This window comes from Podarcis raffonei, chromosome 4 (assembly GCF_027172205.1).
Source record: "Podarcis raffonei isolate rPodRaf1 chromosome 4, rPodRaf1.pri, whole genome shotgun sequence".
NCBI lineage: Eukaryota > Metazoa > Chordata > Lepidosauria > Squamata > Lacertidae > Podarcis > Podarcis raffonei.
In genome coordinates this window covers 104,116,535-104,140,225 of record NC_070605.1, presented here as the reverse complement: position 1 = coordinate 104,140,225, position 23,691 = coordinate 104,116,535, and the positions used below count along the sequence as shown (strand labels likewise).

The following is a 23,691-nucleotide window of genomic DNA, read 5'->3' as shown; positions in this document are numbered from 1 at the left end:
AAGTCTCTGTGACATGTGACTCATTCCCTCTCTAAGAATGTATCTTTTGCTTGCAGGCTCAGTTGCTATTGTATATTTGGGGCAGACAGAGTGGAGCCAGGGTCTCTGTGCCTCCAATGACTATGAGCACTCTGTGTATGCTCTTGAACTGGAATCCGCAAGTCAGTTCTGTCCCTGGGCAAGGACAGATAGTCAGAACCAATGCCTAAGCAACCACCCACTTGTGTGTATTTAAATAAAGTTGTGGCCAAAATTGTGCCAAAAACCCAAACCAAAAGTGATGTGTGAATTATTGGGGGGGGGGGTGGCTCGGGGACCTCGACACGCAACAGTCAGTTGCTGGAAACAACATTCCTGGACCTTGCTGCTTCTGGCTTCTCGTGACCCTTAGCTTTCTTGACTCCTGAATTGTCTGACTATGTGAACTGAAATACTCCTGATCTTAGGTCTGGACTGAACCTTGCATACGGACTTTGCCTCCAGGCAAGTCCCCCCCCCGAGCCTTGGCTGGTTGGCTGGCTTCTCCCTCCCCTGAGCTCTGCCATGGCTAGCAGCACAGGTCTACAAAAGAAATGTAGAGAACTGAATGAGAAACTGAGAGAAACCAGAACTGATACATTTGCCTATCCCTACTCTGAAACAAAGCAGCTCATCCAGGTTTTTGTATTCCATAATTCTGCAGTAGCACAGGATCTAATTGGGGCTGAACTGCATCAATCATCATCATCATCATCATCATCATTTACACCATTCCTCCCAAAGGGACCTGGGTGAGGTAGTGGCTGCATAATTCAACTAGTGGGAAAATTCAGAGTTTCTCGCCCGAGACCTGCTTGAAAACATGTGGGGTAATCACATTGAAAACTCATAAGCCAAAGAAGTGGCTGGATAAAACTTGCAGCAGTAGATGTTTCAGCCGTGCCTAATTTATTGTCCCCACCATGTGCAAAATCGGACTTGAATTATGCAACCTAATACAGAATACATTGTACAAATGTTCATTTTGCATAATTTATACTTTGACTGTAGAAACTAGTTTTTCTTGGTACAATGGTTGGCATCCCATTGCATGTTACAAAATTTGTTTTATTTATTTTAGCACAAAGTGCGGACAGGAATCTATCTATGTATAATGTTTATAAGCAACCATTAAGAGGGGAATAAACTTTCACTTTGTAGTAAAAATGTAAGCATGAAGACAGATTCCCGGTATTTAAAGTACGGATTTACTTAGGCTATTCCAATCCCAAACATACTAACTAGAGTGTATGCATCATTTGGCACAGTGAGACCTACTTCTGAGTAAATATGCATGGGATTTGTCCTGTAAGGAATTACTGTCTACAGATATTTAATGCATCACGGAACCAGAACAGAAGGAGGAGCAATTCTGACCTGACTGTCTACTTATCACAGGCCAGTGAGTAGAGGCGTGTGCATGTGCTTCTTTCTCTATTCTCTGGTTGACTGTGCTATGCTGGATGCTCTACGTAACAACCTGGTTTGTACAATTATTTCTCCTTACAAAGGGGAGAAAGATTGTGCCACATGGGCTTAAACATGTGTGGCTTCGCATTCTACATTATTTATTGGTTCAATGAGAGAGGCACATTCCTGCTGCTCCACTATGAAAATAATGTTGATGTTGGAGCATGTGCATGAACTAAGTCTTAAATCTTATTTCTATGTTATTTGCAGTGCTGTGCTTGTTGCCACTGCCTTTGCAGTTACTTCCAGGGTGCATCTGGTAACATCTACCCTTACGACTGCACACAGCTCACATTGATCTTTAACATGCTGTTAAGTTCTTTGTGTGCGGTTGGCCTATGCAAAACTTATACCATATGGGGTTGGGCAGGTAGAAGCAATTGCAACCAGTGGCTGCCTTGCTAGATGCAGCTGGTTTTTGCTCTTGATGGGTTATGCAGTCATGGTGTCATCTGTGCAAGGCTGGGGTGGAAACTGCCTCCATGTGCCTACAGACATCTTAAATGCACCAATGATTCATCTCTCAGACATATTAAAATTGTGAGCACCTAAATGCAAAAGAATTGGTTTGTATTTATCTTGCTCTGACAAGTAAAACTAAATCTGGGCAAAATATGAAATGGCAGAATTTTTCTTTCTGGAAAAAAAATTCTTGATGCCACTTCAAATGGGAGCTTGGCTGTTCTTAGCAGCCCATCTGCTTCCCTGGGACAGACTTCCACATGAGAACAGCCCTGCATCATGTTGTAATATCATTCCCAGAGGCAGTCCCGGGGCGGGGAGAGAGATAGCTCTGCTCATTGGCAAATGGGGGCAGCCATTTGTTCCACTCCAAGAAATGCCCATGGGAATGATGCGGCATCAAATTGCTGTGGTGTTCGCATGAGGAGGTCTGTCTCGGGAACATAGGAAGGATGTTTTGGGAGGGCAAACTTCCTTCTTTTTCAGAAAAGAGAAAAATAAAGAAATAAAACATTATTTGAAAGTGTGAAACAACAACAGCAACAAACTGTTCTCATCGTAGTTTTGTACCAGCTATATGGAGAGTAATGTTATTCACTAGGTTTCAGTGGACATGGTAATATGTCAGGAATTTCCTGTTACTGTTCTGTACTTGTTTGAGAGAGACAATGTATTTTTTTTCTAACTTCTTGATGTGTGTCTTCGTTCCAGGACATCAGGACAGCTGACATGTGAATGAGAAGGTGGTGGTTTACAGTAAGAAGTGAATTTGACCATTTCGATGGGTTTTTTTTTTTGGGGGGGGGGTATTACTGAGATTTTTCAAAAAGTGAGAGATTGCACCCTTTGTTCCCAAAGTATTTGAAAAGCTATTAAAAACAATGGAGGGATCAGCAACTACAAAATGTGACAGTGCCTATTAATGCCAAAAATGTTTCTGATTTATAACTTTATGCATCGTTGCATGGGAAATGAATCCCTCAGGGGTGTTTGAAGACTGAAAAAAACAACTAAAATGGAAAAGTCTAAAGGTTGAAATTCTACCATGGCAGCTATCCTTAACTCAACCCGTTGTGGCCATATGTAACCATGGCTGTGACCTGCAGCCCTGTTCATGTGTTATGCCTGAAGAGGGAAGTGGAAGTGGATGCACATGCCAGCACCACAACCAACATCCATGCATACTCTGGCATGCCTGACCTCAATTTCAGCAGGAAAGCCTGAAGGGGAAATGTAAGCATGTTCAACTGAACACCTTTATATTCCTCCTTGTAAATGGGAATCATAATTGTGCCACATGGGGAGGATCATAAACATCTTCCCAGTTTATTACAGGATTGTGTAAAGGCTGCATGTCCCATTTTTACAGTTTCCCTTGTATGATACCATCTTTCCCTTGGCAATTTTCCTAAAATATTGCTGACTCAGGTTGGTCAAACCATCAGATGAGTGCTATCAAACAGGCAAAGTGTGCATCCTCAGCAGTACTGTAGCGCGCATTCATTTTCTGAAAGGATACCAATTTATACCAGCTGCCATTCAAATTTTTCAAGCTAAAGCGTCATCCCAGCTACATTTTGGGATCCCAATATGGATACAAGCATATAATAGTGATTTAGATAAGATACACTCAAGTTTCCTGAGACGTATCCTGGGGCTCCCAAGTTCAATCAAGTATGAGACAATGTGTGCAGAACTAGGTATACACCCGATGGGATATTGGGCCAGCACTATAAAATAGTGATTGCGTTGCCATTTCTGTTGCCAACCTTTGAGTCTGCTCTCTGACTTACTTAAAGGCTCTTATTATCAATCCAGATGGTTCCAACTCTTACATAGCAAAATCAGATCTATTAGTATTGACTTGCAACTCTTGTATAATTCAAGTGAGCAATATATTTATTGTAATATTCTAACCAGATTAAGGGACATTGAAAAACAAAACATTGAGTCAGCTATAAATAAAATTTGCTCCCCCAAGTTCTATGGTTTAAATACAGCAGATAACAGGGTCACTTATAGTTCAAAATTAGTAATTCCAGCCTTGGTTAGCCCAACTGAACGTTTTCCCTTCAGCTTTTGTCAAGGGTAAAACATCCCCAGAAACAATAGGCATTGCAGACATTCTTTGAATGTGCCAGACAGTAGAACATATCCTTTTCTACTGTCCCTTGTACAACCAGCTACACAAATGCGTGCTATTCCCCTTTTTTGGGTAGTCCAACATCATGGCACAATGAAAATATTAGATCCTATCTGTCTGATATTAACCCAGAAGTAACTGCAAGGGTGACTGAGTTTATATCAATAGTATCTCTTAGAGTGGTTAATGAAAATCCTCGTTATTACATATTTTTACATGGCTGTTTATTTATATATATTTCAGAATTTTATATACGGATGTTTTATGATGGCCTATATTTGCAATGCCTAATAAAGGTTTGGCGAAGTAAGTAAGTAAGTTGATGCAAAGTCATTTTCTATTGATGTTCACTCTGTGGTTCTCCTGCTAAAATACAGTCACCCTGAGGGCTTCTGATTCACAACTGAGTAATTTTACTCTGTCTATTCAGGCCCTTTGTGAATTGAATGGATATTATTGCTTCAGATCCCTGCGCTCCTAGATGCATGATATTGTCCTTGGAATCATGAATGGCTTTTGCTGTGGGATCACAATTTTCAGAAATGCTGCCTTCCGTAGCTGCTATTCTCTGGAATTATATTAAAACTTCTAAAATATGTAGTATCAAATACCACATGTATTAATCTAGGGAGCATATGAAAGTGCTGCATATATTAATTGTATCTCATCACTTCAATACCTTGAGTTATGCACAAAAAATAATGAATATATAATCACCAAACCCAAGTAAGATAGTGAAGTATTTTTAGCATGAATATTTTGGGACATGGAAAGACGTTGCTTAGACAAAATAAACATTAACTAACTTTTATATTGAACATTTCTCTGTATGTGGTATGTTCTTGGAATCATATTTTATCCCTTAACTTGTTTGCTAGGATAGTAGTCAGATTTGGGCATTCTTATGGAATTAACTGCATTGATCAACATGTGAACCATGTGAACCATTTGTTGTCCCTAGAGCAAGAGGCACTGGACCAAAAATCAAATAAAAACCAAACCAGGTTCCGAGTTAGTCACTGAATATGCAAAATTCTTACCTGTGAAAGACGTAGCCTGGATAAATGGCATTTTAGGGGGTACCAGTGCTATTTAACTTGTTCACAAATGATCTAACATTTGGGTTGGGCAGTGGTGTTTCAGATTGCACCAAATTATTCAGGATGGTGGAAAACCAAGCCGTTTGTGAAAGGAAGAATGGACAACATATTGGCAAGTCATGTTCCATAAAAGTGTATAGTAATGCATATTGAAGGGGAGGGCTGAGTTTGCATATACAGGGAGGAGTTCTAAAAATACTTTGATTACCCAAGAAATATATCTTGGTGAAAAGTCCCCTGTAAAAATTAGATCTACATGCTTATTTGACAATGGGGGAAATGGCAGATTCAGTGGTAGAAATTAATGCAATTATGGATTGAGTACAATGTAATTTTTGGCTACCCTATCTTTCTATATAAAGAGACGTGGATATGTAGAGCTGCATAAGCTGTGGGAAAGGGCAATAAAATGATCAATGGAGTCTTCTCTTCAAGGGCTTTAAAAAGTTTACAAAGGAGATTTCTACTAGAAATCTGTTAAATCCCGAATGCCAGAGAGATTAATATATGTCTAATAACTCTAGAAAATGAGATCATTCAAAGAAATTGGCAGTAGGTACAGGACTGACCCACATAAAATTCTCCTTCACAAACCACTTAAATGTTATTCATTATTGCCACATGATGCTGCATCCAGTTAGATGAATTCAAAGGGAAATCCATGGATGGCAGAACTATTAATTGCTCTCGTTCAGCGCCATATTCAGGTAAAGGAGAAAACAGGCAACCATTTCTATGGCAGAGGTTGTGGTGATACCATAGCCATCCACATAGTCTTGGTAAATAGAATGGAAGAAATGGAACTGAGCTTTGATTTTGATTTCATTTTCTAGGGCGGGGGGGGGGGCATAAAGTTGCATTGGACACCAGTATTCAGGATGATTTATATTGGATATGGGTCTTAAGCTTTGTTGTACTGAGGGACAATATTCTGGTTTGCATGTTCTTGTAGACATCTGTAGTTAATTATCTTATTGCCTCTATATAGGGAGACTCTTGAAAGGCTGGACAATTGCTGTTGCATATTGCCATTGTTGACAATGATCCAACAAATTTATGTACAGATACCTGGTAGTTTCTTTAATGTTTCTACTTCAATCTCCTGTTTCAATGCTATGAATTGTTCCCTGAATAAGTCTGATGCTAAACACCACCTTATTGTTGTCTAGAGCATGGTGCTGATAACCCCAGGGTTGCAGGTTTGACTCCCATATGGGACAACTGCATTTTCCTGCATTGCGGGGGTTGGACTAGATGATCCTCAGGCTCCCTTCCAACTCTGATTCTATGATTCCAGATATAGGTGGATTTTTGGCTTGGCCGTTGGTTGTCTATCTGTTCCAGCCCCCCCCCCCAACAAAAAAAGATAAATTATTTAATTTTAAAAAGGTAAGGGAACTCAGTTGCTTTTCAGCTGCATGACATCACATATGATGTCAGGCATAGGGTGAATGGGCGTGGCTTCAGGAAAATGGCCTCCGGAGCCAAATTAGTATCTCTTTCAGGCCTAAATAGGGCTACAGCAGGCTTCCTCAACCTCAAGACTACAATTCCCATCATCCCTGACCACTGGTCCTGCTAGCTAAGGCTCCTGGGAGTTGTAGGCCAAAAACAGCTGGAGGGCCGAGGTTGAGGAAGCCTGGGCTACAGGACTGAAGGTTTCCCACTGCTGACTTATCTATGTAATCTTAATGTAGAGCTGTGACGGTGTCAGTATTGTAAGAGGAGGAGCATCCCTCATAGGCAGCTGAAAGTCCATTACTGAGATTAACCTCAGCAATCCACTTAGCAGGGGCACAAGGCGCTTCAACCCCCTCAATATTTAGAGGCAGGAGCTCCAGCCTCCCCCCCCCCAATATTCAGGGGGCCAACATCCCCCAGCACTGCTGGGCACCCTCCAGGCACCCCGGGAGCCTGGGGGGTGGCTGGAGCAAGTGAGGGTGAAGCTCGCCCTCTGTGTGTCCTGCCCCTGCTTGGCACATGCCCTGGGGAAGAGGCTAAGCCCAGAGGCCGTGCTCTGCCACCTCCCGCCTGCCCGATGCCACAAAGAGAATGTCGAGCGCCTCCTTCTCCTGTCCCCTCTCCACCTCCAGAACACCCATGCAGCCTGGCTCAGCGTATGAGTGTTCGCACGCTGGGCAGGGGCAGGGCACGTCGCATGATGGGGGCAAGCCAAGACCCCTGCCACTTAGTGGACCTGCCATGCTACGCTACAGCAAGAATGTCTATGTAGCACTTTCAGAGTGTTCAGAACACTTCCTCTGCATGATCTAATTACAGCCCTAGGCGTATGGAAGCCTTTTCAGCTGGACCGCAAATTCTCACATGGGGAACTTTTACCAGTGAATTGGAGGTGGATGTCAGATCCAGGAGCTTCCAGATTCATAGCATTTCACTAGGCAAGCTCTCATGTACCTGAGAAACGCTCACCTTAAAAAGCCACTTACTTTCTTTCTTGAGCATCAATGGGTTGTGTCTCCTGTATTCTCTTTGAGAGAGTGATAGAATGAAACCGAGTGACCCTGTAACTTAATCTCCTGCAAGTCAGTTCTATTGTTCTTACCCAGTCATTCACTCTGATTTCTCTAGAGAGAGGCAACACAGTTCAAAAGCACTCTTTACCCTTATGCGTCTTTCAGTTTGTTTAAGATACTTCTTCCAACTCATTTGCCAAGTGTTATTCCTATTTATAGAGACACAATGCATTTAAGTGCCTCGAGAAAGGCCTGTATGGCTTCAGTTTATAAAGGGTTGCTGCACAAGTTCCTGGAAAGATAGTACTTAGGACACTGGGGGAGCTTTTGCCTCTGCTCCCAAGTGGTTACTGTTCAAAAAGCTAGGGGGGAGAGGAGCTGTTATGTTATTTACTGTATCAGGCCCTGCAGATTTAGTTCTAGCACAACAACCAATGTTTCATCATTCCACTTACCTAGACTGTTTCTTACATCCAATAGCTGCTTTGGGGTTTCTTCAAAAACCTAATGGAAAAGCAAGATCTGTTGGGGTGCCATGAGCCCCTCCATCTGATCCTTAGGTTGTATATGTGTGTAAATAAAACCATATGTCCTAAAGACACCACAGTCTCTCATCATTCCAAGGAAATGATGCCCTGGGAAAGCACAGACACCTCTGGAGTCTCTTGCCACTCATGGATTAGAGTAGCATGTAACAATAAATTTTAAATCTATCATGGGTAAGTTTATTTCTGCTGGGTTTGTTTATGGGTTACTGGAGTTGTTTTATAGAAATCACAGTTTAATATCTAATGCGTTTTTTTCTTTTAACATTTATGTAAATTGCTTAGAGGCTTTCTTGTAATAAGCAACTAAGAAGTCAAAATAATAATAGAAGGGTGGAGTTTAAATAAGTCACGTTGTCCATCTTTCCTGGTCCTGCCCTACATCATTGGCTGCTGAAGCCAGGGGCAGGAAAACATTCAACATAATTGCGCCAAGTCATGAGGCAAGTAGTGGTGTCACTCATTTTGAAAAGGGAAACTTGACACAAAAACCTGCCATTTTGTGGTACATGAAGACAGTGCAGGAAATGGTTGTGCTTTTCTGGAAAATCCAGTCCTGAGAAGTGCCAGATGGGAGCATGTCTTTCGAACCCCCTCCCCCCTTTTTTCTATAAACCAAAAGTGTCCTGCTAGGGTTCCAGTGCTCAAATGCATCTACATCTAGGCCTGCAGAACTTGTGACTCATCAAGCTAAACACAGCCCAGCGGGCAGGCTGATGGGTTCTCCACGGGTTTGATAAACCTTCTGCATGACTTCACAAAAGCAAGGAAATTGTCAGGTACCTGACCATAGGATCCATTCCGCCTGGCAGGTCATAGATGATGCTGTACTAATCCATACTTAAGTCTGCTTCCAATATCAAATGTTCCTAAGAACCAGAGCATTAAAAAGATCCTTGGGTGGACTGATGTGCTTGTGCAATTCATGCTATTGCTTCAGTTTAGAAATGATAGCCTCCAGGTACTTTGAAAACATTGCAGAAGTGAAATGGTGATTTTCAGAATAACATCTGGAAGCATGCTTTCCCAGCTCTTTCCTTGAATTGCTTAAATCACTATGATGAGAAAATTATTACCTATTGGTGCATAGTCCTGTTCACTGACATATACAAACAGAAGGCTTAGAAGGCGAACTACAGGAAGAAAAGAATTTGATTGTAGCCCTTAGTGGTTTACCAGACATCTGGACTCAAAATAAAAGTGTTATTGATTGATATAGACCATTTCCTGGAAATGTCTGCGGTTGGTAAAAGCTGTGTACCAAAGTGAGAAAATCAAGGAAGAATTTCTTTTTTAGATACAATACTGATAAAAATAAGTGATGGGAAATCACTTTTTAGGAAGGAAATGATTGCTTGCAACTCTTAAGTTCTGGGAGGAGGGAACCGTTTACTTTGCAAAGTGCTAAGGGGTGTTGTAATTGTTATTAGTAGTGATTGGCTTAGTTCTCCATGTGTCATAGAGCAGGAGTAGCCAACCTGGTGCCCTTTAGTTGTTTTTCATCTCTGACCATGCTGGCAGAGTCATAGAATCAAAGAACTGGAGAGTTGGAAGGGAACCCAAGGGCCATCTAACCTCACCACCTGCAATGCAGGAATCTCAGCTAAAACATCCAACCAACCAACCAACCTCTGCTTAAAAACCTCTAAGTAAGGAGAGTGCACCACCTCTTGTGGGAATCTGTTCTGCTATTAAGCAGCTCATACTGACAGAAGGTTCTGCCTGATGTTTGGTCAGAATCTCCTTTCTTGTAACTTGAATTCACTGGTTTGGGTGCTACCCTCTGGAGCAAGAGAAAACAAGCTTGCTCTATTTCCGTGTGACAATTATTTAGTTATTTGAAGATGTCTATCATATCTCCTCTCATCTGATGAGAGTATTAGTCCAAAGCAATAGAAGGGAAGTGCAGGCACACAGGGTTTCTATCTGCCATTGGCTGAGGTGCACTAATCCTAAAGAGGTAGGACACTCAGGTATTTTTTCCCAGCTAGAACTCACCAGAACTCAGTCCCAGCACCTCTCAGGTAGGCACCATTGCCATCATAAGAGAACAAGGGTGGCATTCATGGTGACTTGCCTCTGAATAGAAGAAACAGGAAAGGAGGCTCAGAGAAAGCACCCAAGAAGGTCCTAGGACAGGCTTCCTCAACCTCGGTCCTTCAGATGTTTTTGGCCTACAACTCGCATGATCCCTAGCTAGCAGGACCAGTGGTCAGGGATGCTGGGAATTGTAGTCTCAAAACATCTAGAGGGCTCAGGTTGAGGAAGCCTGTCCTAGGACAAAGAGAAAGATCCTTGGACAAGGGAGAGGTCCAGAAGAAAGAGAGGGCAGGACAATACCGTAGGAGAAAGTCTGGAAGGAAAAGAAAAACTGAAGAAATTCAAAAGACCCCTTTTGTAATTCTACACTGTCTTCCTCTTCTCTGGAAGGGTCAGGCTGGGGAGGCGGTCTCCACCATTCTTCCTTTGCCCAGTCCCTGACACCTAGCCTTCAAAATCCTTTTTTACAGAACACTAATTAGAAAGCAATCTTATTGAAATGAAATGAAATTAAGAGCAGTATATTGAAGAACTACATTTGGGTATTATCAAAAAGCCAAGCCTATAATGCTTTGTAGGATTTTATTCACTGCTTTCTTTCTATATGCTTCCAAAGTGGATATAATAAAAGGATGTTGAATCATATTGTAACTAAGCCTCCCGTAAAATATTTTCCATATGAAGCAAACCTTCTCAGTCTTTGGGGAAATTAACAGACAGGAAGGACTGCCTAGCAGGTTGCAATTTAATGACTCCTGTGAACGCCCCCTAAATTGCCCACCGCCAGGGGAATGCCCATCCAAGGGCTGCCAGCACTGGCCAATAGCCAGCAGCCAGGTGATCTGGTCTATTTGTGCAGTCCAGGGACTGGCTGCAACACCAACCACCAATGAGGGTGAGTGGACTTCTCAGAAAAACTGAAGACACATTTTTTGTGAAGCCACACCATGGAGTAAGGTAAAGGTAAAGGGACCCCTGACCATTAGGTCCAGTCATGACCAACTCTGTGGTTGCGGCGCTCATCTCGCTTTATTGGCCGAGGGAGCCAGCGTACAGCTTCTGGGTCATGTGGCCAGCATGACTAAGCCGCTTCTAGTGAACCAGAGCAGTGAACGGAAATGCCGTTTACCTTCCCGCTGGAGCGGTACCTATTTATCTACTTGCACTTTGACGTGCTTTCGAACTGCTAGGTTGGCAGGAGCAGGGACCGAGCAACGGGAGCTCACCCCGTCGCAGGGATTCGAACCACCGACCTTCTGATCAGCAAGTTCTAGGCTCTGTGGTTTAACCCACTCTGTTAATAAACAAGAACGCAATTTTCATAGTCACATAATGTCAGATACAGGGCTCATCCACACTTACCTTTGCTCCATATTTCTATGCAATAGATCTGGGTTTTCCAGGTCCATGTCTGAGCTCCCCCCCCCCCGACACTTTCCCTGTGAAAACCCACTCTTTAATGTTGAATTGGAGCAAACAGAAATCTGTGGAAGACCTGAATTGCCGTTTGCTCCAATTCAGTGGTAAGGAGTGAGGGCAAAAGGTAATTGTGGATGATGAGCCCAGAGAGTTTGGGAGTTTTCCCTAGTGGTCTTGATCTTTCCTAGATGGCAAATTACATTAACATTGAGCCTATATGAACACCTTTTGCTCACACCTGATGAGTTATGTCTCTTTCTCTAGGGCAAGAAGATGAAGAAACCTTAATGTGTTTTGGTAAGTTTGGTATAGTTTATTATTGGGTTAAAGATAAAACTCATGATAACTGACTGTATCTTTGTATACACCTGGTTATCACTACAGGAGGAAATGGTATTTTGTGGCTATTTTTTAAAATTCATATTTTTAAAGTAAGGTTTAGTTGTTCATAAAAAAATAAGTTTAGTGATACCTTAGTTTCTTTAGTTTGTTTGATGAATAAAAATTATATTATTTATGAATGGATATGAGTATGTAGTCAATAAATGTTCACCTTTCAAAAAATAATTCTCCAGGTACACATCCTAGTGAAATATGCTGTGCTTTGTGGAAGCTATTGAATATAATAAATGATTTTCCCTATAATGCTTATGTTAGGGATGGGGACAATTTGAAGGGAAGAATGCCAGGTGGGAGAAGATGCTTAAACCTCTGCTTTGCACCTCTGCTCTCTAGTACATATCCTTCAGACTACTTTGATGCACAGCCTTGGGGAAACAGTTTCTAGGGGGTATGTGCAGTGGACAGAGGTAGAATTTAGCACCTCTGCTTCTAGGCTGCAAATTCTGTGGGAGGCTTTCTGGGTGGGGCCCGGGCCTCTCCTGTGAACTGGCCTATTGCAGGCTGGATCGTCCTCCTGCCACCTAATTGGTCAATGGCAGTAGGAATTTAGGGGGCGTTCCCTTGGGCATTGGTGCCAGCTGACCAGTAGCGATGCTTGGCACCGTGCCCAGGACAAGGATAAATGCCCAGTCTGCAGGACCTTTCAGCCATTCTCTCACCATGCCGGTTCTCCCACCTTTCCTCCCTCAGATTAGAGTTTTGCGGACGGTACGACCTTGCTATGGACTACGTCAGTCGCTGGATTTAGGGGCTGAGCAGGAATTTTTCCCATCTGGCAGATTGGCTCCGCCATTTGGGTTTTCACCTACCTCATAGCAATCATCTCAACTTTGTAAGTTGGATAGGCATTGGGTAAACCTACTCTTAGTTGGAGGGGAGGTTGTAAGAGTATCCTGTTAAAAGGATCCGGGAGGAGTGGCTCCTGTCCCATGCCTGGGGAGGGGCCAGGGACATACCACTCCTCCAATGGGGACTGTTCGGTGGATGCCCAGATTTGACGTAGATCATAGGGCACCCCCCCCCCTTGCTGGCTTCACTCTTAGATACACTCCCGGTGGACAGACGGGAGTAACATGCGCCATCGCTTACCCCCATGCCTATGGCCAAACCTTTACATCTGTAACCAATAAAGTTGTGGCCTTATTTGATCCTAAAACCAATATGCCATGTGTTGTCTAGTTATTTGCACCTTAGGGAATGGGGTGGTCACAGGGCCTTGCCATGCAAGTGATCCTCAATCCTGTATTCACATTACTTTGGCAAATGGTGCTTGGCAAAACACTTTGCCCAGGTAATGCATAGGTCCACTCTGACGTTGCTTACAACACCCAGACTTTACACTCACATCTGTATAGAGAAAGAGCAGGTAAATCATCAGAGGTCACGTCCTGTTCTTGCAAACTGTTTAAATATGGTAATTGTCCTTGAGGAAAGTGAAAAAAGATGGGGGAAAGAAGCTTCTTCCATGCATTTCTGGGACGAAGAGAAGCAGTGTATTGCTTGCACAACTTTTGTACCATGTAAAGTTAATGTTGTGCTATTAATTCACTGCGCCACCAAACAGAAGCCAAACTGATGTTTGGATGTTAATTGTTTAACATCCAAACAATTAACATTTGTTTTAAATTAGATCTTTTAAATTTGGGGGCACCATTTTGAAAAATCAGCTATTTGTAAAGCAAGCACAGGGAGAGTAGGACACAACTGTATAAAATGTGTCTGTGCTTGCTGTTTACTACAAAGACAACATGCTGCTGGAAGCTGTGGGCACACACTTTCCCTTCCAGGACAAAGTCAGTCAGAACTGCCAGCTGCCCTCTGAGTTGGCTCCAGCTCTTATTTAAGGCTGTTCTCCCCACAGTGGTTCTCCTTTTTATTATAATTTAAAATTCTAAATTGTAACTGTAAGCTGCCTTGAGCCTTCGGGGAAGGATGGGAAATAAACAAACAATGTTTATCACACAAACAACATTTTCCAGCTTTGCATCTCTTTGTCTTTATGACCTTGAGTTTTAAACCTGAAAAAGTGGGTATTTTGGCTGACAGCTACATATTCCAAACAATCTGTATTTCATTAGATTTACCAGACGTCTGTGACCAGGGATGCCAGTAAGTGAGCTAAAACCACAATATTCTAAACCCTAAGAGCCACAGTCTCAAGAGAGAAATCATTAAAATAAGCCTTTCGAATAAGAACATTTTCCTGGCAGTTTTACTTTCCTCGTGTGTGCTGTACAATGAGACCAAGAAGAGGCTGGTGCTTGGTTACAGAACAAAAGGAGAGGTCTGAGACCAACATATGCAGCAATCTAAATTTCCTTCCATCCAGTTCTCTCTTGTACACGAATAAGCACTTCACATATGTGCTCAACAGTTTATTAGCACCACAGGGCCAGCTGAGTGAGGTAGCTGCCTCAGGTTCTTTTTACCACCAGGAAAAGGCACTTGTCAAACTTTCTGCCTAAGGTGCTTCAATAAATTGGCGGGCCATGGAGGAGACACCATTGGGTGCTCTGCCTCACATTGCAAAATATATTGGGCCAGTTCTAGAAACAGAGCTGTCAGACTCTTCACTTGAACACTTCCAAACCAATCTTTTCCCCCAGGGGTTGTCACCTTTCATTCACTCATTTAGCCCTGAAATAGTGTGCTTCCTGGGCACTCCAGCTGAACCCTCTTATTTGACTGTTGAAGCCCTGCCTCTATACAGGCAAAATTAACAGCACATATCCAGCATGGTGAAGCAATGTGAAAATAAATGAAAGAAGTTGTGCTTCATTTCACTTAGGGAATTGCATGCATGCAAACATGGAAATGAGTGGACTGTTCCGAAAAGACATTCCAGGCCTCCAATATGGAGCAAGGTGACTAATTTTTTAAAATGTACCTAGCGTTGTATCCAACTAAGTTCTACATAGAGTAGACCCATTGGAATGAATAAACCTAAGTTAAACCTGTTCATTAACTTCAATGGGTCTACTCTGAGCACAACTAGCTTTGGATTCAACCTCTAATTTCCAGCACAGGTGAAAAGGGTATTTAAACAATATTCTGTATTGTTAATATCTTCTCCTACATGTTTCTAGACTCCACATACATCCACTATATAGAGAAAAACAGCAGCAACAACAAACGTATCTGCTCTGTCCCTGATGCAAAACATCTAGTTGCTTACTTGCACAATTAGCTGCAATTGAATTTTTGAGCCTGAATGCTTTGCTGTCTGCAGCCAGCCATGTGAGCATTTCAGATGAGATGCTGGAGGTCAAATATGATGCAAGGCTGACACAAGGTCTGCAACTGCATATGTTTTGCCATTCAGATGCCGAAGATTCTCAAGATATTTTATAAAATTACTTTTTGCTAGTGGAAACTGTGTGTGTGAGAGAGAATTTTGGTGTGCTATCCTTTTATATTTCTGAAAATGTGAACTAGGCTTCTCATTTTATAGGTTTGTATTTCAAATAAAAAGCTAGCGTTCCAGAGAAAAATAACTTTTTGGCAGACACCTTATCCAATTTCCTCCAATCCTGGCACCTTTATCAGTGCTGGTTTGGCACCAGGTTTCTCATTTCCACACTTCAGTACTTGCCACAAAAATGACACTTCCCATCATGCTGTGCTCTGTTGTTCTTGCCATCTAATCTTCTCTCTCATGGGGCTGCCTTGGGAGACCTGGGATTGCTGTGTGTCTGTCACGGCATCATTAATTAAACATGTTCAGGTGCACTGGATCATCCAATCACATCCAGCATATGATCCCATAACATTACAAGGGGAAATTGGGATGGTGTCATCCCATAAGGAAAGAGTAGCATGTCCATAAATAACCATTCACATTTCATTGAATCAAATGAAAACCACTGGAAGAAACTCAATGGCTCTTTTTACAAAGAGTGTCTAAATAAATTGGTCGACAAAACCCAGCTTTGACACAGCCTTGTTTTCAAATATCCAAACATTTAAATGAACATAGCTGACTTTTCATGTGTGGTAGATCTTTTTGACTAGAGTCCTTTGGAGTTTGTCCATCAGTTAACATAAAACTGGGACAAACATCTAAATGGGAACACAAAATGCTAGGTCAGGTGCAGTCATGAGTTTGATTAAGGTTTACTGGGAATGGCAAGAGGGGAAATGAACAAATAGCAATTCTCTACAGCTGTCTCACCGATCCAAAATTGCTTTGCTCAAATGAAATACCAATTATGGCAGGCCTGCAGGACTGGAGGCCTATTAAGCTGAGTGTGTGCATGTCTAGCCATCAGGGTACTTACTGGTTTATCTGCCCTGCTTGGGGTGGCAAAATCAGAGAGGTTTCCAAGCACCTGGCAGGTCACAATGATGTGGTTGTGCTTGACTTGCTTGATTACAAGTTTATGAAGGGCGATATATGGCTGCATCAGCCTAGTCATCCCTGAGAGGGATCGCAGAGTGCCTTCCTCCAGTCTGGCAATAGCTTCTAGGTACCCACACTAGAAAGTTGTACAGAAGGGAGTCAGTCAACAGCAGCTAATACTGGGGCTTGTTGCTGGTGGTAGCTGCTCTTTGGGGCTGACTCTGCTCTGCTCCTCATCCTCAGATGGGATTGCCCTCTGACTGCCGTTCATATCTAGGCCTGCAGTCTTGTTTCAGGCTTCTGGCTGTAACTCTTTCTAGCACTTCCCATATGTTTTTGTGAATTTAGTGTTTTCAGAATTAAGCGAGCCATCAGTGAACTAATGGCATCGTGTTACCTCTGCCCCAGCTTTCTTCATATCTGCCAGTTTTAATTTATCACCCACATTATTTAAATTGGTGTTTTGAGGTTTCTGGGTATGATTATCAATTTATACTTTCAGTTTTTCTGTAGTGATTTATATAAGGCACTAGCATCTTTCCAGATTATTGGAAAGGTTTAGAAAAATAACCAGGGCACAAGTTAGGGAATGGAACATGCAAGGCTACCCCCACGGCTTTTGCTTTCTCAGGGGCCAGAAGCAGCCATAAAGGGCGCAGCAGCTTGGTTTGTATTTCTTGGCTTTCTTGTAATTTTCTTAGAGGTGGTTTTGTTCATCGGTGGCTTGTTTTAAAAAAAGTCCCATTGACTGACACCTTATTTCCCTCTCTGAACTTGGAAAATAACTTTTCTAATTCCAGATGAGGCATTCTCAGCAATCAGAGCTTCACATTTCCAGGAGTGGCATTGAAAATACAGTGCAATGCAAAAAGTCCAAAGGACCCTAACTCAGCTTTGTCCCATGTGGTTAAAATAATTAGTTCTTCCAATATTGGGGAAAGATGCAGCAGGGTTTGAGGGTCTGAATGGTACTTCTGACCCACGAGATTGCATGAAACTAGGATCTAGTATTCCCTGACATTTTACTGTGCCCTTCCTCAAGCCCCTTGTGGTTAGCGATGCTCAAGGATTTCGTATGGTCTTTATTTTTAAATAAACTAGCCTGATCTATGCTTCCTGAATTAAAGTGGAAACTGGAACACAGTTCTTAAGCTCAAAAAGCAAGCAAAGAAAAGACCCAGGCCCTACTAAAAGGTGTTTAAAATGTTACATTTCAGGGGTCAAAACCAGTGTGAATTTGTGTGAGCATTTTTTTTAAAAAAAGTTCAGACTGATGCGGAAATAGGACAGAACAGACTTATGAATGAACACATGTGAAAGTGACACAAAATTTTTAATTTTATTGGAATGTTATTTACAACATAACACAAACCCCCCACCCCCCTAATACACAAATCCACCCTCATTAAACGTGAACATAACATACAGTGAGCATAACATACAACAATACAAATAACCAAATAAAAGACTTCCTTTATCCTGTATCTGGCCTCCTTATTTTCTTCTTATAAGCTGTTTCCTTTATGAATACTTAAGATTTTTCTAATTATAACTTAAATATCCACAAAGTCTCCTGCAGACATTAATCAAAACAAGTCCAGGTATGTATTTTAGGGCACTGTTTTGTGAAGTATTCTCTGCATTTCCCCCATACTTTTTGAAACTCTTGTCTAGTGTGATCTCTAATTGCCTCTGTTAATCTAGCCAGTTAATATAGTCTAACAGTTTTTTCTTGCCATTCCTTTTTTGTTGGCATAGTTTCTTTTTTCCAGTTTTTAGCAATTAGGATCCTTGCCTCTTGTGTGGCATAGAGGAATATTTTCTGATCTTCTCTTGCTATAAAAGAAAGTGACACAAACAGTGGCGTAGTGTGGGTTGTCAGCACCCGGGGCAAGGCAAGTAATTTGCGCCCCCTAACCCGTGGATTTGCGCCCCCTAACCCGTGGATTTGCGCACCCTAACCCTAACCCCCCAGATGTTGCGCCCGGTGCGGCCGGCCCCCCCTGCGCCCCCCACGCTACGCCACTGGACACAAACAAAGAACAGACTTGTTTCTCTACCCTTGTGAAGAGAGGAATTCTTGAGACTCTTAATATCAGGACTGTGATTTCGAGCCCAGCATTGGGCAAAACATTCCTGCATGGCAGGGGCTTGGACCAGATGACCTCATTGTCCCTTCCAACTCTGTCATTCTATGATTCTAGGTTGAGCCTTCCTGCTTGTACAGATGTTTTTGCCTTATTACCAAGCAGCACCTGCCCCGTGTGCTTCACTGATCATTCTTTCTGAAGTTGTCTGTATATCTCAGCTGCTTTACATATATTTATGCAACATAGGGTAAATCTGTTTTTATTTAGTGCATGTATATTTCATGCTTCCTCCAGGGAGCTCAGGTTGGCACCTTCCCTTGCTTTTGCCTGTTATTTACTTTACCTATGGTGTCTCACTGAACTTCACAAGGCGTACAAAGTTCCTGCTCACATCTTCACAGAATGTGTGTGTGTAGGAATGGTTTTCCCCACTGTTTTTGTGAGTATTGCAAAACCAAAAGTAATTTCCATGACAATGTTAAAAACAGAAGATCAAATCACTCTGCCCCCAGCTAGCACTGCAAGTGTCATTCATCATTATCAGAATTAATTATGTCCCTGTGCCCAAATTCTTACATGCAGTAGGCTGGGATGTGCACACCCAACCACCCACCTCTCTACCCTCCACCCAGGCAGGTATAAGACATTATCAGAAGTCAAGGACACATTTCAGCCAGGTAAAAATGCTCATGTGTGGTGAAATAAGATAAGAGAGGGGCTGTATCCTGGGGTGATGATGTGGTAGGGTGTTGCGTAGGAAGAGTTCCAAAGATACAGAGGACTGGAGAGCAACATTTGGCTCGTGGGCCTGAAGTTCCCCACTCCTCTCCTAAATGAATTCATACTTTATATCATAACCTTCTGATACAACTGACTGAGGCCTCGGCTGTTTGTTTCTGTGTATGGATTTTCTCTATCCTTTTAGCTAATCCAAGCAGCAGAATATCCAGGACTCACGAGAAGATGTGGAAGCTGATTGGCAAAACACACAGGAAGAATTGGGATGTTTATGACCCAGTTGCAATGTAAGGCCTCTGTTTGGAAGATCCACTCCATTTCCACATTAATCTGCATTTTTAACACACCCCCCCCAAATACATATTTATACAGCACCAACTATGTACTGGCAGATTGCAAAATTTCATAGGCAAAAATAGAGGGGTTCCTTGCTCCCCTGAAAGCTTACCATTTAAAACAGACAATGGGGAAAAGAGCAGTGACAGGACTGATGTGGACAAATGCATTACAGCTTGCTTATATTTGAGAATGAGGATTAACAGGATAAGCCAAAGGCCCTGTAGGAAAAAAGAGTTTTGAGAGGGCATTTGAAGGAGAGGAGAAAAACAAATAGCTTGTAAATGAAAACTCCTAAAACTTCCTAATTCCCACAGAAGAAACAAGCACAAGTACAAATATAATTTTGAGTTATGTTTCCAAGTCTGAATAACTTTGCACACATCAGTAGGAGAATCCTCATTCACCCTCTCCTATCACTTATGGTGAAACCCCATATGGAAGGCGATGCTCGTATCAAATCCTGTTGTCACACTATGTTATCACACTGAAGACCTATGAGATAAATCTGAGATCCATGACCTTGCAAACCATCAACCAGCAGAGTGCACTCTGGACATGGAATTTGAGGTGAAATAAATATTCTTAATTCTGTTTTTGGAAATCCAAAATTTTGAGAAAATAATTTAGTATAAAACATTTATATTCTTATATTAGTATCCTACTTTTTTCATACAGTTAATTTCCAGGAGGTCTCCTGTCCATGCATGGGCCAGATCCATAATGGCAAAGTGGTGGCTTTATGGGACTTCAGACCACACCATAGCCCCCCTGCTTTTGTCATGGGTAAGTACAGTCCCAGCAAAGGGAATCCAAGCCTTGTAGCACTGTTTTCTTTTCTTTTTAATATGGGCCCAAGATACATTCTGTGTTTCTCATTTTTGTGACATATAAATATTACCAGTTTTATTTTTCTAGAAAAAGAGGTGCCAGAACTCACCGTGAACACCTCCCTTGTTCTTTTATAATGGCAATGGAGGCCACCTGGGAGGTGCTGAAACTGAGTTCTGACAAGTTCTGGTTGGAAAAAACCCCCTGGATGTTACTGGTCTTCACATTCTTCTCCAAACACAGTTGTTCATGGGAATAGCCATGGTATATATTTCTATTAGACCTGCAATCTGTAATCATTTTTGAGGTGTAAGTGGGTTCCCACGAGGCAAGACACAGTGATAACAGCAGTAACTTTTATTGAACTACATAACTGGGAAACAGGGGCAAAGCAACTGTTAATATACATTCCTGAAAGCCTGGGCCACTCCCACTCCCACCGTGCAGTGGCGTAGCGTGGGGGGGGCAGGGGGGCAGGCCGCACCAGGCGCTTGCACTCGCAGCTCTCTGCCCTTACAAAAATCCACGGGTTAGGGGGTGCAAATTACTTGCCTTGCCCCGGGTGCTGACAACCCACGCTACGCCACTGCCACCGTGATTGGCTGTCTAAATTTCCAAGCTGTGAATCGTGACTCAGAGTTCAAGGGCCAATGGCAGAGGCCCAAATCCTGAAATGTTCTGTGATTGGACATCATGTATTGAATCAGAACACAGGAGCTCAGAATCCTTAGTCCAGATTCAAGCTCAGGCAAACACAAACCACTGAATACATAACAATTTTCATCAGTAAATTCATGAAGTAATGTTCCATGGAGAAATCCTGTACACAAGAAAGTGGCATAAAGCAATTTGGTCTAAGTTAACCAGTGTAAAGTTACACCAGATCCAAACTTGGTTCAGCAGCAGGGCTACTGCTGTCTGAATCAGCATAGGTCTGGCAGAGGCAAAACAGACCTTTAAAATAATGTTTGTGTTACAGCACCCTTTCTGCCAACTTGACTTATGCAATTCAGTCATGTGAGCTGAATTGGCTTAGGATGCAGCCAACAGCCCCCATCCCCAGTCTGACCACCACCATGACCCTGGATGGCTCCCCTTTTAGGGCTTGTGGCATTTGTGATTTGCTGGGCTTATCTAAGTTGGATAGGGGAGATGCGCCAGCATATCTTTGACTGACCTGAGGATCAGAGAGCTAAGCTGCGGTAGCCCAGCAGCACCAGGAACCTCCTGCCTCAGCTGGAGATCTGCTGGATCCTAAGCTGCTCCTTCCATACTGAAGTTCATTGTGCCCACAGTTGCGTAACATGATTCTATCTACATTTATGTATGGTATGAGACACATTTGCCCATTACATCTAACTTGCCTTATCTCCCTTCCAGAGCATTTGTCAAGCCATCTCTGTCCGTGATGGGCAGGTGAATTCTTCACCCTGGGTGATCTGAACTGTTATAAAACGTATTTTGACCATCCTTTGGTCTAAATCTTTTACTCCTTTCAGACTTGAAAGCATTTCTTTGCACAGTGATAGTGGTGTATTACAATTTTAATACTTGGAAAATGTTTCAAAATAATTTTTTGCTTGTTGTCCAATCAGCTTGGGTTACATGATAGCATACATTTTGACCACATATCTTCTTTTCTTTTCAGTGCTGACTTTAACAATAAACTGTGATCCAACGTTTCATAAAACAAGCAGTCCCATTATAAATGAACATATATTTTGCAGAACTAATACCATAGTGGCATAGTTGCATTCACGGAAGTTGTAAGCTGCTTAAGAATGCATGCTTTAAATCCAGTTCTTTAGCAGAGATTAACTGAACTCCTAGTGGGAATCACGTTTAAAACACTTCCTTATGTGCTCAATTAATGAAAAAAGAAAGCTGTATCATGTTTTTAGCTAAAGACTCCAAGGGGATTATTTAAGAGGTATTTGTCATCTTGAATGCATTCCTTGGCTGTCTAAAATTACTTTTATGATCACATTATCTATTCATTCCAACCAGCAATCCTAACATAAAAAACAAAAACCACTTAAATAACCCCAGGAGCCAACAGCATTATGGTTTTATGTGATTACATATAGCATAAATATAGGTACTCTATAAATGTAAGTACAATTGTACATACACCTCATGACTAAATTCTGAGAAAGGGGTGGAGGAGGAGGAGAACCACAGTTTCTAAAAAACACAGAATATTGCACATGAGATTGGTAATTTGCCAAATGTTTGCTCACATAACGTCTAGTTCAAAGTTTAGCAGAATGTGAAGATAATGTTAAGTCTATTAAAAACACCATTAAAATAATTTGTTTTTAATTGAATAATGAAATTAAGGCTATCAAGTAAAGCTTCCGTTTTGCTGACATTTTCCCAATCACTGTAGATGGCTAGAAAATACTTTCTTAAATGAGCAGTAATGGCCTGGATGGTTGGTTGTTACTAGCTACTCAGTACATAACCTCCCCCCCCCCCCAGCTCTTATGGGGCTGCAGAGAAGTAGTCTGTGCATACGGAGTCCTAGTATGATTGGGAGGCTAAATCGTGTCCTCCAAATCATGGAGAGCCACGTGTTGAGGTGAGATCACCAAACTGACTTCTTGTTGCTGGGGCGGGCCCGTTTGGATGACCTCCGCACCTCATTGGTTGCCTCTTTGTTACTGGGGAAATTTTCTGTTGGTTTGGGTTTGATTGGCAACTAAGGGGCTATTTAGGGGCTGCCCAAGGCAAGGTGTTGTGTATTGAGTCAAAGGATTTTATATCTGTATTATTATTGTCTGTATTTGCATTAGGGTAAAGTAACTGCCTTTTGGTTCCAGAGGGTACAGCTACTATTGGTTCATTTAAGCTGCTGTATTTGGATCCTCTGTCTTATTGGTTTCCTCCAAAAGGCAGGACTGTGATTGCCTGATATTGTTCCCACCAAAATGTATCCTTTCTAGCTAGTTCCCTGTCCCTATAAATGTAGCTCTCCCCTCCTCAGTTCTCAGTCTTGTTTGCTTTAATAAAGAAGTGTTACTACAGAACTGTCTCCAGCATATTATGTCAAGAGAGCTGAAATCACAAACCCCACGTCACAACACGAGGTACTTGCTCTTTTGCACCATGCAGCGGATCTCCCTCCCTCTAATTTAAGGTTTTGTTTTTGACCTTGCTATGCCTGTCTAGGGGTCGTCTGTTTTTGGAGCAGAGGCCCGGTATGAATTTTGCCACTTGGCTGATTGGCTGCTGCCATTTGGTTTTTGCCTATTGTGTAGCAAATCGTCACAACTTGGTAAGGT

At 42.2% G+C, this 23,691-nt stretch overlaps 1 long non-coding RNA gene across 1 annotated transcript; it reads left to right on the top strand.

Annotated features, from left to right (window-relative positions):
* Positions 1 to 889: 889 nt before the first annotated feature.
* LOC128412002 (uncharacterized) lies at positions 890 to 20,554 on the top strand. The gene is made up of 3 exons (XR_008330009.1): positions 890 to 1,420; positions 2,662 to 2,706; positions 20,255 to 20,554. It is a non-coding gene; the product is annotated as an uncharacterized LOC128412002 (long non-coding RNA).
* Positions 20,555 to 23,691: the final 3,137 nt, after the last annotated feature.